This window comes from Sphaerodactylus townsendi, linkage group LG04 (genome assembly GCF_021028975.2).
Source record: "Sphaerodactylus townsendi isolate TG3544 linkage group LG04, MPM_Stown_v2.3, whole genome shotgun sequence".
In the NCBI taxonomy this organism is placed as follows: Eukaryota; Metazoa; Chordata; class Lepidosauria; order Squamata; family Sphaerodactylidae; genus Sphaerodactylus; species Sphaerodactylus townsendi.
The window spans coordinates 63,097,134-63,114,113 of record NC_059428.1 but is presented as its reverse complement, the minus strand read 5'-3'; positions in this window follow the sequence as shown (position 1 = coordinate 63,114,113).

The following is a 16,980-nucleotide window of genomic DNA, read 5'->3' as shown; positions in this document are numbered from 1 at the left end:
TGTTTCTGAAGGTCTTGGAGGCTTTCCATCTTATATATGTACCCCTACAACACCATGCACATATGTGTAGAAAGATCCCATGAGCTGTTACTAGTCAGAACTGAGGAGGGATGAAGGGGCCTGTTTTTAGGAAGCAGTGTTTCTACCTAAAAGGTGCCCGAGCAGTGCAGGCTGAAGATGGAAGCCATCTCCTGTATTGGCCAGTGGTACCAATAGGGAAAGGATTTGCCTGGGCATGTCTGCCTGCTACTTATTAAAATGCATAACAGCCAGCTACACCTTTCCTAAAGCAATCAGAAAAGACAAAGCCTATGCCTGAGAAAACCAGTCCCCACCTTGTGACTGCAGCACACCTGGTCTCCAATTCACAAAGGATATGCTATCTAATGCAATCAAAGTCTATTCTTCAACACACTAATACTATCTTCCCTTTCCTGACTAATCTCGGAAAAACCATCTCCATTTGAATTGCAAAAGTTCTGAAATTGAGATTTCATTAATCCACCCTAAAATCTAATCACTTCTGAATACTCCTGGGCTTGAGTCATCAAGCCAAGTGTCCACCTTTTGTTTTCTTCTTAAGGACAAGAACCATTTTGTTTGGGAAAGATTAGCTCTCTTGACATTGCTAGGAGGCTAGATTTTCCTTATAATTAGACTGCCCACGTTGCAGACAGTGTTCGGTATTTTCTGGACTACACTCTGGTCTGGTTATACTGTTCCCAGCACTGCTTTTCACCCTATCTCTTTGGAGCTCAAAGCAGGTGTTAAATTCTGCTTTTTGAAGAAAGAGGGAGTATAAATTCAAACTCTTCTACTCCTATTTTTGGTCACTAAATAACAAAGATTTTGTTTTCCTTGCTTCATACCATCTGATAATCATAAGACATACGTGAAACTGATATTCTCTCCAGTGTATGTTACTATAACATTTTGAATTCCTTTTAAGGATGTAAACTCCCACATCAACACATATTTATTATTAACCCATCACTTGTGAACTTCATTTCTACTCATCACTGTGATGCTAGCCATTTGAATTGCTATGGAGTTCAAAATATCATTGTCTTATTTTTTTATACATATACTTGAACATTACTGAAAAGTAGCAAATTAGGCCTCCTGCAACTAGTATTAACTAGGTGATTTTCTGCTTCATGGTGGAGAGCTGATGCAATGGAATTTTTCAAGCTAGTGATTACATTGAGGAAACTTTACAGGTGTTTCTCTAATGTAGAAACATAAGTAACATTAATCTTTTCCCCACCATAGTTTCTTCATAAAATGAAAAAGCTAGCAATCTGTTTTCTTTTTCTGAGTGGTACAAATTTGCTGTTAAGTTAGACTGCTCAGGGAGGAACACAATTTGATAGTTCTTGTATTTGTTTGTCAGTGTAATGTCTAAAAGTTCCAGGCATTTATGCAATCTGATTTATTTTTAATTAAAGATTTTTGCTTTTTCTGTCACTTTCTGTCTATTTTCATGTGTTTAGAGACAGATTTCAGGAAAATTATTTTCTTGAGAATGCTTCAAAGCTGCTTTACATAAAGAAACCTTACGTGGGCCTCCAAACAAGATCACTTTTTAATTATAGTTATTGTATATTGTTATGAAGGCTAGAACATAGAAGTCAATAAATTATTATAACATTGGTTGCTGTGCAGTGAGACATATTTAACTGAATATTTATATCCTCCATTTCCTCAATGTGGCTCAAGGTAGTTTAAGCACTGTGTAGTTTTTAATGTCCAAAGGTTTTGTGGATGGGGTACAAATAGAGGCTTTTTGCACAGCAGCACCTCACAAATTAAGCTGGACTAGTTAATGGGCTAAGACTTAGTGGTGGGGCACCCGTAGGTTCGGAGAAGGTTCTTGTTTCAACCAATAGCACCTTTGTTAGACAGCAGGGCAAAGATTTTCTTCATCAGAGATCTAGTCACTGCTGATCAGAATGAACAATACTGAGCTCAAGAGACTAATGCCCTGACTCAGTGTAAGACAATTTTATACATCTCTGTGCATTCTGTATGACAGAATAGCAGGGCAGAACTGGAATCACACTTACTTCAACAGATACAAATCCCCTTCTTGTATTCATCAAAAGGTTATAATTTGGAATTTTAAAGATGATATAAAAGGTAGACATTCTCCTCTCTCTATTCCTACCTGTTTTGAAAGCCCGTAACATAGAAGGGAAAAGACCAGGTGTCATTTTGAGGGACATGAGAAAGAGGTACATATTGGAGCAAATGGACAAGGATGGGTAGCCATGTGCTCAGCTGACCACATTACTTGGAACAACAGAGAAGAAAAAACCCTACAACCACTGCTTGTGTCTACTGCGTCCAGCTTTGATTACTTCTATATTCAAGCAGAGACACTGGATCCTACTTCTAATTTCAATGATCTAATTAGCTGTAGAACCTTTATTAATATCTTCGCATTCTTTAAGATGGCTCCAGCAGTTAAAATCCAATTTGAATGAGAGTCACGCAGTTCTGGTCTCATGCAGTGCTTATAATGTAGGAGTTTTGATATTTTTAGGAGGGGGAAGGTTCCCTATTAACATCAGTGTTGAAAAATAGGTTTTTGGATTTTGACACAATAAATTTTTTCCCCGATAATCTCATCCAGATTCTTAGCAGTCCAAAAGATAATGAATCTGGTCTTCAATTTTTTTTACATGGAATTTGGAGTGTAAACCAATTTAGCAAAAGTGATGCATTGAGTGTTAGTTCCAAAATACCCTTGTGCATTATTTATTATTTGTTTAACTATTGATTGAAAACATTTCCACGTGAACTATGGTCTCCAAGGTAGCAAACAATGAAGTCTTAAAAGCATCAGTAACTAAAGAATTATTGGAATTGGTAGGAAATTAGTATAAGACCCACTGTGGCTGGACTGAACACTAACCTGTACTTAGGGAGCAAGCCTAAACAGGTCTACTTAGAAGTAAATTACATTTAATTCAATGAGACTTACTTCCAAAAAACTTCTTTAGGATTGCAGCCTCAATCTGTAGACTGATGGAGTGTGTCATGGACTGACTGCCTATGTGACAAACTTGAACAATCACTTCTATTTCTAGGCAAACATGTTGCATCAGCATTATTGAGTAAATTCTTGCTCTGGTGACTCAGGCTAATAACAATCAAAAGCTCCACTGCAAAATGCATGGTGAGTTAAACTAATCCCAAGATTTGCAGTGTAATCCAATGGAGAGTTACACCAGCCTAAATCCATGGAAATCATTGTTGGCTAGTTATAGAGAAACCTAAAGCCAGATGTCACCATTTCTTGCTTAGTTCCTGTTAAAAATGGTTCAGTAGAGTTAGAAATAAGGTACATTTAAAAATAACTAAGAATGAATCACAATTGCATGAAAAAATAAAATAAATGTGGTATATTTGTTTATTCCTTGTAATTTTATATTGTAAATAGAGATCTGAGTCATAATAATTACAATATATTAAGCTTGATGCATTTGAAGAAATTCAGTTCCCTGTGAGCTAAGAGAATGTTTTAATAGACTATATCATATTATTTCAGATGTCCTAAATACCATGAATCTGTACAAAAGTACTTTATGTGATCATGACAATAATAGCGCAGATCATTGCTTTCTGTGGTGTGCCTGTAAACAGTAGGCCTGCATGACTAGTGGCACATCAAACTAAAGAAGGCCCACTGAAAAAAAAATATTGTGTACTGGCAGAGATTTTTCACCCATGGTGGCTGTCATCTACACCTGGGGAATGATAGTCACCCTGCAAGGTCATATTTGTACAATCTTTCTGCAGATAACTGTGAATGATATTTAGCAGTAACTCTCAGATGTAGCAGCAGCTTAGTTTCTCTTAGCATTAAGATTGTCAATGACTTTTGTGCACAACTCCATTTCAACAAATGCTTTTTGGCAGTTCTGTAGCAATTCACAAAACAGTGAACTACAGCACTGCTAGAGATCTCCCTCTGGTGGCCCTGGTTGCTTGCAATTGCAGCAGGAGAAAAATAGAAGGGGGGGATGGGAGGGAAATAGGTGTAACTTTAACTCCACTGTGGCTCATTCTGCACATGCAGAATAATGCACTTTCAAACTGCTTTCAGTGCTCTTTGAAGCTGTGCGGAATAGCAAAATCCACTTGCAAACAGTTGTGAAAGTGGTTCGAAAGCGCATTATTTTGCGTGTGCGGAAGGGGCCTGTGTCGCTTCTGGTGCAACCCTGGAAATATTATTCTGGCACAATGCAGTTGAGTGTGTGTATGTGGGGGGGGGGGGATCCTAGAGCATTGCATCATACAGATGTCACTTCCAGGATCATGCTAGAAGTTATAACACTGGTGATTTCACCGCTGAAAAATTAAAGCCGGATCACAACCAGGTTTCAAAAGAAACAGCACCTTTTCATCGCGGTTTCTCCCTCCCCACTGCAGTGTGTGTGTGATGGGGACATCAATGTCTATCACGCTTTCAAACAGTGCAGCACTCCCCATGATCATGCGATCGAATGCTATCTGCTCAGCGGCTCTTTCTTCCTCATGCTGATTGGCTGTTGTGCTGTGTTGGGGTGGAAATTTTTTTAAAAAACTTTTTTTTGTGCAGCTAGATAGAAGCTACGTTTATGCGTGGCTTCAATTTTTTTGGTACCCTCTACCCACACAGCTGCACTGGCATGAAAGTCTTATTTTAGTTTACAGTTGGTACAGAAATCACGTTCCACGCAGCCATGTTTCAACGTAGCTGCCACCAACACGAAATTTTTAAAAGGACTGTGCACACATGGTGCACAGCCTATTGCGCTCTGATTGATTGGAAAGCTCCATGTCACTCCCTACGGCAGGAAAATAAACCTAGATTTTGTCCCTGATCCTCCCCACCGATCCAGCTTTGGCGCATGTTTTTTTTTAAAATGTGCACTTCCATGCAAGTTTTTTAAAAACATGTGATAAGGGGGAGAGGGAGTGCCAGAACCAGGATGAATCCGTGTTCGGCAGTTAAGCAGTGGGGAATTCTTGCTGAAACCTTGATATTTCGTGTGAATATCATGTGATTAATTGACTGTGGGGAATCGACCACTGTGTCAGAATGACACACATTTGCATGTTGGCCACCACTGGTCTGGTAATCCTAGTAAACCAGTATAGATGGACTGCTTTCAGTTTCTTGGGTTACCAACTCTGACTTGAAAACTTACTTGACTTTGGGAATAATACTTGAAGAGAGTAGAGTTTTATAATAGGGAGGGAGCTGATGTCACAGAGCCCTCCCTCTGGAATTGCCATTTCCTCCAGTATAACTGATCTCTGCACTCTAGAACTCAACTCTAATTCCAGGAGAGCTCCAAGCCCCACCTTGAGGTTAATAACGTCACCAATTTACCACAATCATCTTCTGTACTCTTGAGTATAGTACGCTTCAAATCACTGTTGACATAGGTTTTTGCATTTCTTTATACATTCTCTTTTCCTTTGATCATATAGTGGATAAATATACTGTAGTTAAACATTCCACTGTCTGCTGTTATGCTATCGCCATAACACAACAGTGCCCACAAGTTACTTGGACTATGAAGATTGCCAAATGCCCCTAGGCAAATTGTCCCCCTGCCATGGGTAACTCGGGTTGCCAACCTCTAGGGGGAGCCCAGAGTTCTCACAGAACTTATCAACAGACTACAGAGGTCAGTTATCCTTGAGAAAATGGCTGCTTTATATGTTGAGGTCCCTCCCCACACTCCACCTCCCCAGGCAGTGCTCCAACTCTCTAGAAACATCCAATCCAGAGCTAGCAACCCTATCTGCAACTTGAAGGCTTTATTTTCTAATTATAATATGTGTGCATGCAATAACTGTTGTTCAGGAAAATCAAGTGCTTGTATTTTAAGAAAAATAAATGATACTCTAAGTACAGAAAACAAAACAAAATACAGCAAGGGAAAAAACCTATTATAGTAACATTAAATATGATAATGAAGTTCAGTGTAAAATATGTGTTTCTCTGCCATAGAATGTCTGCAAAAATAATAACAAAGGGATACAGTTTCTTATTTTAGAAATAATCTACATTGTACTAAATTTCAGTTCTGGTTTAGTCATTCAAGTAAATGTGTTCAGAAGGCAACTGGGAACAGTTTTTGAAACAGTTTTGCACTGCAGCTAAAGTAATTTCAAGTTCAACCATGCACTGAGTCAGTTCAATCAATTGTTTCTCTAAAGGTGATAACAAGAATGCATTTAAAGAAAGAGAACAAACAAATGACAATGCAAAAACAGAGAGAATGGAACATTATGTGTTTTAATTCAGATAGTAATATCTGTTTCTATAGTTCATGAGCAAATATGTTGAGTATACTAAAGATTAAGGCCTTGGTCATAAGTTCTAGTATGTTCTAGCACTGATATGTTCTAGTACTAGGAATTTGCAAATATTTTATGTTTATGTTTTATGTTTAATTTCATCCATATCCTTCCCAATACTAATAGAGATACAGTATCTGAAATGTTGGGATCTGTGAGGTCAGAAATAAGAGAGAGGACATGTGCTCTTTAAATTCACTGTCCATGTAGTATTGTCAGAACCCCCAGTAAATCGACAAACTCGTGTTGTATAGAACAGTAGTTTATTGAAACGAGAGGTCTGCAGTTGGCAAAGCCAAGAATAGAGGAGTCGGAATTCACACAGCAATTATAGTCAAGCGGGCAACCACCCCCCCTATGGGAAAGAGCGCCCCACACAGAATGCATGTTGATAACCATGTGAAAACCAGTCCGTGACCTTGAAGACACCTGCGAAGTGCAGACATTCCACAGCAGCTAGAAAAGACAGTTAGAAACAGCATTAACCCTTACCCCCCTCCCCACAGTGAGACACAAGCAGCAAAAGCTATCCCTGTATTTAGGCCTCCTGACATACTGCCTCTTCTAGGGCTTTTCTCCCGGCTTGTTTGGACAACGTTGATGAAACTTTTTTATAAGACCAGGGGCTTAGATATGTTGAGTATACTAAAGATACTCAACACCAAGAGCTTTGTCAGAGGCATCTACATGCAACACAAAGGGACGAGAGGGGTCAGGGTGAGCCAGAACAGGCTCAGACGTGAACGCAGCCTTCAGGTTGTCAAAAGCCGCCTGGCAGGCAGAGTTCCAGGGCAAAGTTGCACCGGGGCGGGCAGCAGCAGAACCCCGTGATTTTGTACATAAGAGATCAGTAAGGGGCAGAGCCAGGGAGGAAAAATTTGGAATAAAGTCACGGTAGAAATTAGCAAAGCCCAGGAAGGACGCTGGAGGCTGTTTTTTTTAGGGAGCGAGGGGACTGCCAGGCCAGCACATCCTTCACCTTGGCAGGGTCCATTTGTAATCCAGCAGCAGAAATACGATAACCCAAAAAGTCAAGTTCAGATTTATGAAATTCACACTTGGAAAGCTTCACAAATAAGGAGTTTGCAAGAAGCCGCGACAAGACCTCCCTGACCAAGGCAACATGAGAGAAGCTTCGTCCTGGGTATATAAATCAGCACATCATCCAAGTAAACCCACCACCCCCTTGAACAGTAGAAAGTCATTCAGAACTTACCGTTTATAAGACTTTGAAACACTGCTCGGTCAAGCCAAAGGAGCATCACGCCCATGATATTCCCGAACTGACCATATCTAGTATTGAAAGCCGTCAGAGTGCTCCTGGCCAGCAGCCATCTTGCGGACTCTATAGTAAGCTTCTCTCAAATCTAGCTTAGTAGAAAATCTTTCCAAGAGCCCAAGATTGGATAACAAATCCTTGATCAGCGGGAGGGGTATTTATTTGAAGCTGCTGAAACAAAGCGTTCCAGAAGCCTCTATAATAATCCATTACAAAGGCGCAGAGAGCCATCTTTCTTCTTCTACCAAACAAAACAGGGGCAGCACATAAGCACTGCGGGCTTTCTGAATAAATCCCGAGCTATATTTTTTTGTCCAAGAAAAAGCCCTCAATTCAGCATCCTCCAGAGGACTCATGGGATAAATCCTGCCCTTGGGAAGTTTAGCTCCAGGAATCAGCTCAATACGACAGTCAGTTTCCCGATGGGGAGGCAGCACATTACACTCAGTTTCCTCAAAGACACATTGTAAATCGTTGTATGGGGCACGTTGTATGGGGCAGGGACGGCAGGATCAATGCAGGCCGGCTGAAGGCTACAAGCCATACCCTTAGGTGCACATAACAGGTGGCAGGGAGGCTCAGATTGCATGTGGTCCCCACAGGGGGGGTCAGTAAAAGTCAATGTTCTGCGGAGAATAGCGCAGCGATAGGGTCATGTAGTCGGTGAGCCAGGAGAGTCCCAAAGATCACCGGGTGCTGGGAAATGGGGGCAATGGTGAAGCTGCGAGGCGTTCCCCAATGTTCACGCCTACAACCAACCAAAGAGAAGTTTGGGAGTGCAGGGGGGGCCGTAATGGGGCCACCACCCCATAGGGGAGCCATCCATCTGATCAAACTGGAATAGTCTCCAGTCAACAGGACAGGTTGCTCCGGAGTGCAGAGCTTCCACCAAGCGTGGGTGAAGATCAAACAATGGGAACAGCCACGTGTCCACAGGGCCTGCACACCAGAAATTTAGGGTGACCGGACCCATAGTCGGGACAAGGGGCAACAGGATAGAGGATCTCACTCACCCGTTCAGCTTGGCGAGGGCTCCCAGGGGATCCAGCTATCTCCATACATTCAGAGAGACCCATGGCAACCACGGCCCCAGCACGAGAAGTTTTACCAGATTTAGGCTGACTTCGCCCGCGGGGAGTGGAGAGGCCCGAGGAGGGGTCCACTTTTGGCCCGGGGACAGGCAGAGGCAAAGTGGCTCCCCTCCCACAATAGAAGACAGAGAGATTCAGGCGGCGGCGAGAGCATTCTGCCTCCGGGGTGAGCTGGCGGGACAGCCTTCGAGAACCTGGCTGGCCGGGCTGAAAGCATCACCAACTTCCGTGATAAGCGGCGGTGTCTTCCCAGCGACACTCCTAGAGGTGGCTCGCCCGGCGCGCATCCTAGCATCCATGAGTACCAGCCAGAATAATCCCATTCCATCAGGGTTAGGGGGTTATCCCGAATGAGGCACCAGATTCAGAAGATCCGGGTGCAGGAGGGCCTTCTTAAAGGCAAACAACCTTGACCAGGATGCGATCCCAATCAGGAATCTGGCTGGCCACATATCGCGGAGAGAGTCTCCGACAAATTCCACAAAGGAAGTTTTGCCCCTGTGGCAGCATGTCCATGAGTTCCTGTTTAGCCTGTTCCCCAACAAAGGGGCTTTTCAAAGCGCCCGGCGAGGAGGGCCATCATTAAATTCCTGAAAGTTGTACAGCTCCGGGGCTTGGCTGGAAAGAGGCCCGCGTACCATTTCACTCTTGGGTCCATCCAGATTCGAGACCAACTTCACATACTACGTTCAAAATCATTCCAGGTACTGCCTCCCATATTGGCAACATGTGAGTGTTCACCTGAACCAGAAAGGCAGGCAACAAATCCTGGAGTTCCGATTAAACCCGGTAGAGGAGAACTGAACCCTGGCCATGAGCGGTGGCGAGGCAACACTGCTTGGCCAGACGGAGGAGCTCCCATCAATCCTGGCAACTGGCGAGGCCAGAAGTGGAAACTTCAGGTGGCCTAGGTAATGGATTGAGGGGCCGGCGGCGGTGGTTGTTGAACGGTGGTTGCTACAGGTAGTTGAACAGGTAATCCGAAGGCGGAGGAGCAGGGCAGGTTAGCAGGAAGTGCCCCAGCACCATCGGCAGGTGCGGGAACAGGTGCAGGAACAGGGCCAGGCACAGAAACAGGAGGTTGCAGTTGTAGCATGGCGGCTTGCAACTGCCCCACAGTGAGTTGCATCTGTTGCATGGTCCGATGATATTCTTTCCTTTCCAAGTCCCACGCTTCCTCAGTGTTCTGCAACATTCTCCAAGCAGAGGCTTCAGAGGCATCAGCGCGGTCTGTAGCACGGTCGGACCCCGACAAGTTTCCAGCCAAGGGAGCAGTTGCCCACGAGGCGCTGGACGTTCCCCAAGGCAGGGAATCCCAGTACAGTTCAGCATTTCTCCGATGCCTCACGGTGACCCCTTGGGAGGCATCCAAGGGAGCAGTCAGGAATCAGGTAGGAGCCTCCAAATAGCTGGACACGGACAGTTCCCCTCCTGAAGCAACTGTAGAGATCCCTCCTGATGCAACCGGAATTCCAGCCGGAATGCGGGGTCCCTCCAGCGGGTCAGGCAATGAATCAGACCCGGTCAGATCGGGCTCCAGTGGGAGTGCCGGTTCGCCTCTCAGAGTCCCATCTCCCCCGGTAGCACCCGAAGTAGACATACTGGCCAACAATAGTCCACAGCCCGAAAAAGCAAAAAGAGAAGAGAAAAGAAAATATGGAGAAGGTGAAATTCCAGCAAGCAAGTCCGCGTGGAATTCAGCCTAAAGGGGATTCTTGGCGCTCTTTCCCATAGGGTGGTTGGGTGGTTGCCCGCTTGACTATAATTGCTGTGTGAATTCCGACTCCTGTATTCTTGGCTTAATGTCAGAACCCCCAGTAAATCGACAAACTCGTGTTGTATAGAACAGTAGTTTATTGAAACGAGAGGTCTGCAGTTGGCAAAGCCAAGAATACAGGAGTCGGAATTCACACAGCAATTATAGTCAAGCGGGCAACCACCCCCCCCCCTATGGGAAAGGAATAATGACACCTGAGTGTCATTATTCCGGGCAAGCGGGCAACCACCACCCCCTATGGGAAAGGAATAATGACACCTGAGAATAATGACAATTATTATTATGGAATAATGAATGACACCTGAGAAGTGAACATCTTACATCTAAACATATGCACAAATCATCATGCTCACCTACTCATGCTGTGGGGCAAACCTCTGCATGAGTTCCTGGAGAAGAGCCTTGTAGTCTCTGAAGAAAGTTGGGCTGAAGGAAGTCTTGTAATTGAAAGAAAGTAAATTTGAAGAAAATCTTATTATGTACAAGATTATTCTGTAAGAGTCAGTCCAAGAGAAATAGACACTGATATCCAGCCTGATCAGGAGACAAAGGAGGCAATTGGTCAGTTAAACCAGGTAGAATTCTCCAACTTCCTTCATATTCCATGAACCTTATACAGGCTTTCTAGGTCTTTGCCTTAGAGAATGCCCCCTTTTCAACTGGATTTTACCAGCTCAGCTTGGTTCCCTATCTCAGATTGGCCCTTGACCCTTTTAACTCCACTCCTACTTTTAATGCTCTAGTCTACTTGGTCTAAAGTAATAATTTGGTAAATGTTTCTGCTTTTAGACACCTGGCCATAATCCTCCATGTTATGAATTGGCACATTCTTTCAGTTATCTTTTCTTTTCACTTTTTTTGCCCCAGTAGATGTTCATTCCCACCCTACTCTTGATGTTCCAAGGATTTTCGTCTATTTATTATCACATCACTTGTCTCCCAGGAATTTCATTCTTATTTCACTTTTGTACTCCATACACCAAAGTAGCCACTTTCTTCTAGGGAACTAATCTCTATAGTTTGGAGATCAACTGTAATTCTGGGAGAACTCCAGACCCTACCTGGTGTTTAGTAGCCCTAATCCTCAGTGCCATTGAATATGACAGCAGAATCCTTCTAATTGCTGAGTAGGGATGTTTTAGTGACAGAGTCAAGTCCATGAAGTTCAAACTGTTTCTTCTCAGTACCCATATTGAGAAAGCTATCTCAGAGACTGAACCAGTATAGAAGTAAAGAAACTGCCAGTTCCTTCACCCAGTTGTGATTCCCTTGATTGTAATAATAATCTTAAAGACTAACACATTTATTATGACACAACTTTTGGTGTGTCAGAGTCTACATCATCAGATGCCTGAACTGTTACATTCAGCTGGCAGAAAGATTTATAGCTACATCTACAAACAGCAGGAGGGCTGGAGTTACTACAAAGAATGGTCAGAAAGCCTATTTTCCCCCATTATGATGGAGTTGCTGAAAATTCATTCTCTCTAAAGAGATATTTTCTTACAGGTTTCAGCCACAGGATTCCTGTCGAGGGCTCCATGTTCTTTATTTGAAATGGCTGTCCCCAGTTTTCATTACTAGCCAATCTAAATTTAGAAAATAATTTCGAGGCTGTAAAGTAGGCTTAATGTAAAAGTACCATTTTAAAAATGTTAATCAAATAAAGAGATAAGGGAATAACAAAATTATTAGAATTTGTGGGAAAGCCATCACTAGTTGAACTGGACAATTAGCATTTTTCGATTGGCAGGTTTCACAAATAGACTGTGCTAAAATGTAGGTTGTAAGAGAATCTAATATGTATTTTAAATGTCATGAATACTTAGATTAAAAAGTAGAAAATACAAGGAAGTCATGATTAGCTACAGGTCCCTACTGTATGTATAAATCTAACCACCAGAAGTCTCCAGGAATGTTTTTCAAATAAGAGTGTCCTGCATGATTTTAAGCCATCATATTACTTAATTAATTCCCAAATATTTTTCTTATGAGATTAATTATTTTTTTCACCAGCAGAAAGAACAATGGGTCATCAAATAAGCAAAGGCCACTGACATTTGCCTCAGGTTAGTATGTTGACTCACTGGAACGTTATGTTATTGAATGTATTTCTTATACCATAATTTTTAATTGAACAATCCATTGACCCAATGGTCTTGGACAGGACTAATCTTACAAATACCACCCTCACTTACCATCATTTCATGGAGGCCATTGCTTCCAGAAATTTAACCACAGCCAAATTAATGCCAAAATTAGTATTAGCTAGCAGGGAAGACATGGGAACAAGGGAGACCTCAGAAACTATACTGTTTGTAACTATAGATCTCTCAAACGGGCGATCAAAACAGAATTTTTAAAAATGGGATAAATTTTCAATCATCCCAGAGCCACATGCATCTCATCTGTCCAAATAAGGCACTCCTTACCCATCAAAACAGCAGAGGGACAAGCATTTAGGCTGACCAAATCTCCAATCGTTTGGAACAGTCAGTTGATGAAAATAAGACTGAAGGGTAAGAGGGGATATGAGACCAAAAAAACAGCATGGAGAATATTCTGCAAGCCCTGCCAAGAGCCAACTGATGATCTAATAATGCCTAAAGAGTTCGGCCTAAGGATAGTCTAGCAGCCCATGGCCAACATGCCATGTTACCAGTTCTCTTTTTGGATATCACTTTCTCCCAATGCTCCAATTTGGATTATACCTCTAGTAATATTCTTTTACCAGGGCTTGTAGTTCTACATAACTAGAGCTATAACAGCTGCAGTTTTCTCTTTGCTTATTTTTTATAAACAAGCCCCTCTAGTTTCAAATTTCACTGGATCTTGCCATGGGTATTTCCAGTTTGTTTCTTTTAAGTTATAGCATAATTTTTCACTACAGGTAGAATGGAAATGTATTAAATTATATGAGTTTTATCCAGAGGAGCACAAGCAGATTTCTACCAGATAGCAGAGCTTTGCTGTCTTTTTTCTGCTGTGTCCTTAGAAAAGCAATTTCAGAGGTTTGTTTTCTAATAATCTGTGCGCTACAAGTGGATCAAATTTCATCTTTCTTTGTGTTATGAACACATCTTAATAATCTTGATACTCAGTGAGTTAATAAGTCAGCAAGGCACAACAAGATCTAATGTTTCATTTGTTTTCATGTTAAAAAACAAGTACCCATAGTAAAAGATAAAATGCTAAACCACTTGATGTGAAAAAGATTCATATCTATACAGAAGTACTGTAAATTTAATATAAGAGTGAGACTGCAGTGTACTTAATACTGGAATAGATCATTTGCTTTTCCTACCCTTAACCTATGTAGGTTGCATGGAAACAAAGCATTGAGACAAGTAAACTTACATTTTACAAGTATATGTTAACTAAATTATATTTTTAATCTACAGTAATAAAAGGCCCGCCACAATGTACAGCTTCAAATTCTGAAATGACAGCTGCATCTAGATTTAGGATTGTTGCATGTATAAGCATACTATTTTCAGGGGGGAAATTGAATGTTCATTGAATGCTGATTATTCTATGCTCTGAAAAGTGGTGAAAGCATATCCTGACATTAATTACAAAAGGGCTGCCAACTCCAGGTTAGGAAATTTCTGGACATTTGGAGACAAAGGATCTGGGGAGCATGGTAAAATGCCACTGAATCTACCCTCCAAAGCTGTCACTTGCTTTAGGGGAACTGTTCTCTATAGTCTGGGTTTGAGTTGTAATTCTGGGATGTCAGTAGACTCCAGCCTCCATCTGGAGCTAAGAACCAAAAAAATGCACCAGGGACCACAGAAAGAGAAACCAACCACAGAACCAGTGACGTAGCACCAAGGGAGCAGGGGGTGCGTAATGTACCTGGCACGCGCCCCTGTGGAGGCATTCTGGGACAGGGTGGGGTAGACAGGACGGGGCGGGGGTGCAGGACATACATGTGCCCAGGGCACCATTTCCCCTTGCTCTGCCCCTGCACAGAATAATCTCATGTGCAAGCTAAAAGTGTACTATATATACTAATAAAGTGGTTTTGCAATGTATAAAACCATTTTTGAGTTCTTATATTCTAATATAATTTGAAAAGACAAGGTGACAACAGTCAAAATGGAGAGAGCAAATCAGTTACATCATAGGTACACCATGTAATATTCTTATGGAATATACTATTAAGGCCACAGTGATATATAATATGATTACACATAAATATCCATGTACACCACATAATACTCTTCAAAAATACACTGTTAAAGTCACAGTAATGTGTAATTGCAAGAAGTTCAATTTTTGTGAGAAAACTCATTCAAGAGTATAAAAGTTCCAGTCCTTTGTAATAGAGAAAACCATCGATTTATACTGGATAATGGAATAATATGTAACACTGGCAGATTATGCAGAGCACAGATAAGATGCCCTGGGTGTATCTTTTAAAAAGCCACCTCGTTTTTTGGATTTAGAAGGCAGTAGAGGAAACAGAGGCTTTCTTCCCTTCTCCCTGCCATTTTTTACCACACAATTTTAAAGCCCAAAGACACGATATGAAAATTGTCATGGATTCTGAAACTGTGTCTGCGTGTCTTCAGAGACAGCTAATGAAAAATTTTAAAAAGAGAAAACTACATATTGCCAGAATCAGTAGGATGAGCTGAATACAATCATGTACTTTTCAGGCTGAAGAAATGCCCAGCAGCAGAGCCTGCAGAGCAAACATTCCGGAAAACCATAAGCAAAAAGCTGCAGGCATGAAGAATCCCTGCAGCACCAGGAATTGTCAGATATGAGTGGTGGAAAAAACTGCCCAGACAGCTTTAATGGTCAGGCGGGAAAAATAGGACATCTCCTCAGCTCTTGAATTCTGCACAGCAAGAGGACAGGACTTGCAGAAGACTTGGGGGGCAGGGAGTTGGTAGTTTTACATCTTCAAAATAGGACAGCTTGAGCAGAAACAAGGAATTCTGAAGACATTTTGGGGTAAAACCTGTGAGGAGTTTTCCCTCAGAAGTGTTTTCTTCCATACTCAGAACATCTTGTTTGTGTTGTGCAGAATGGACCACTGCTAAGAGACTTGCCCATCACCTGCTGTATCGTTAACTACATACTTATATGAATAAACCTCATGGTGTATTTGTCATCATATTACTTCTGAGACAGGCAAACAGAGTTATTTTGTTATGCTTATTTGTTACAAGTTATATTTCTGGAAGAGTAGCCACATTAGTCTCATGTGGCAAAAATAAATGCCAGTCTTTGCTTGCAGCAAAAATAAACAGTGACAAAAAATTAACATTGCAACCTTAAATTTTTTTAAAACAAATTTTTATCCTAACATAAGTTTATCTAGCCCATTTTATGCTAAATTTTAAAACTCATTAGTTTTTAGAATAAACACACAACTTTCATTATAGGTTAGTAATAAAACACCTGTTTAAATACACAAAAAGAGGTCACTTATTAAATTATTAAATTACTGGGTTTGATTCCCCACTTCTCCATATATGTGGTATTCTTATCAGGTGAACTGGATTTGTTTCCCAAGTTCTACACATGATGCCTGCTGGGTGACCTTGGGCTAGTCACAGTTCTTCAGAATTCTCTAAGCCCTGCCTACCTTACAAGGTATCTGTTGTGGCAAGAGGAAGGGAAGGAGTTTGTAAGCTGCTTTGAGACTCTTTAGAGGATAGAAAGGCGGGGTATAAAGCCAAACTTCTTTCAAAGCTAAAAATAGGGTTTTTCAAATTGACTTCTGTAGGAGCCGGCTGCAACAACCATCCCGGACTCAGTACCCGACCCAGTGCTCACCTCACCCCAGCTGGGTGGTGAATGGCCCCTACCATGCCAACAACAGACTTGCTGCCTGGAAGAGGCTCTGGATGCTGCCACCCCACAATCAATGCAAGAAACAGTGGCAGGGGACAGCACAAAAGCAGGGCAATGGCAGAGACAATGCCAACTAGCCCACTCACAGCCGGAGTGGAGGTGGTGTGGAGCTGCCAAGAGGAAAGGTAGGAGGATGAGCCCACCCAGGAAAGTGGTCAGCCAGGCAGTGCCGATCTCCCTCCCAATTCATAGCCTGATGCCACGGCCTTGCCAGTCACCACCTTAGTTGCCTGCCTTTAAAGGGGCGTATGAGTCCTCAGGCCAGGAGACCAATCCACAGGCTGGCTGTTTCTGACGGGTGGTTCAATGACCAATAAGGGCTTGGCAACTGGCCCTACCCAGGTGGGAGATGGCAGGGGCTGTGAATGAAAGTAGAAGTAGAGGAGCTGGGGGGGGGAGAGAACAGATGAGAAGAGGGAGAGAGGAGGGAGAGAAGGCTTTAGCGAGCAAGAAGAAGAAGAAGAAGAAGAAGAAGAAGAAGAAGAAGAAGAAGAAGAAGAAGAAGAAGAAGAGTTCAATTTATATCCCCCCTTTCCTATAGGAGACTCAAAGAGGCTTACAATCGCCTTGTTCTTCCCCTGCTCACAACAAACACCCTGTGA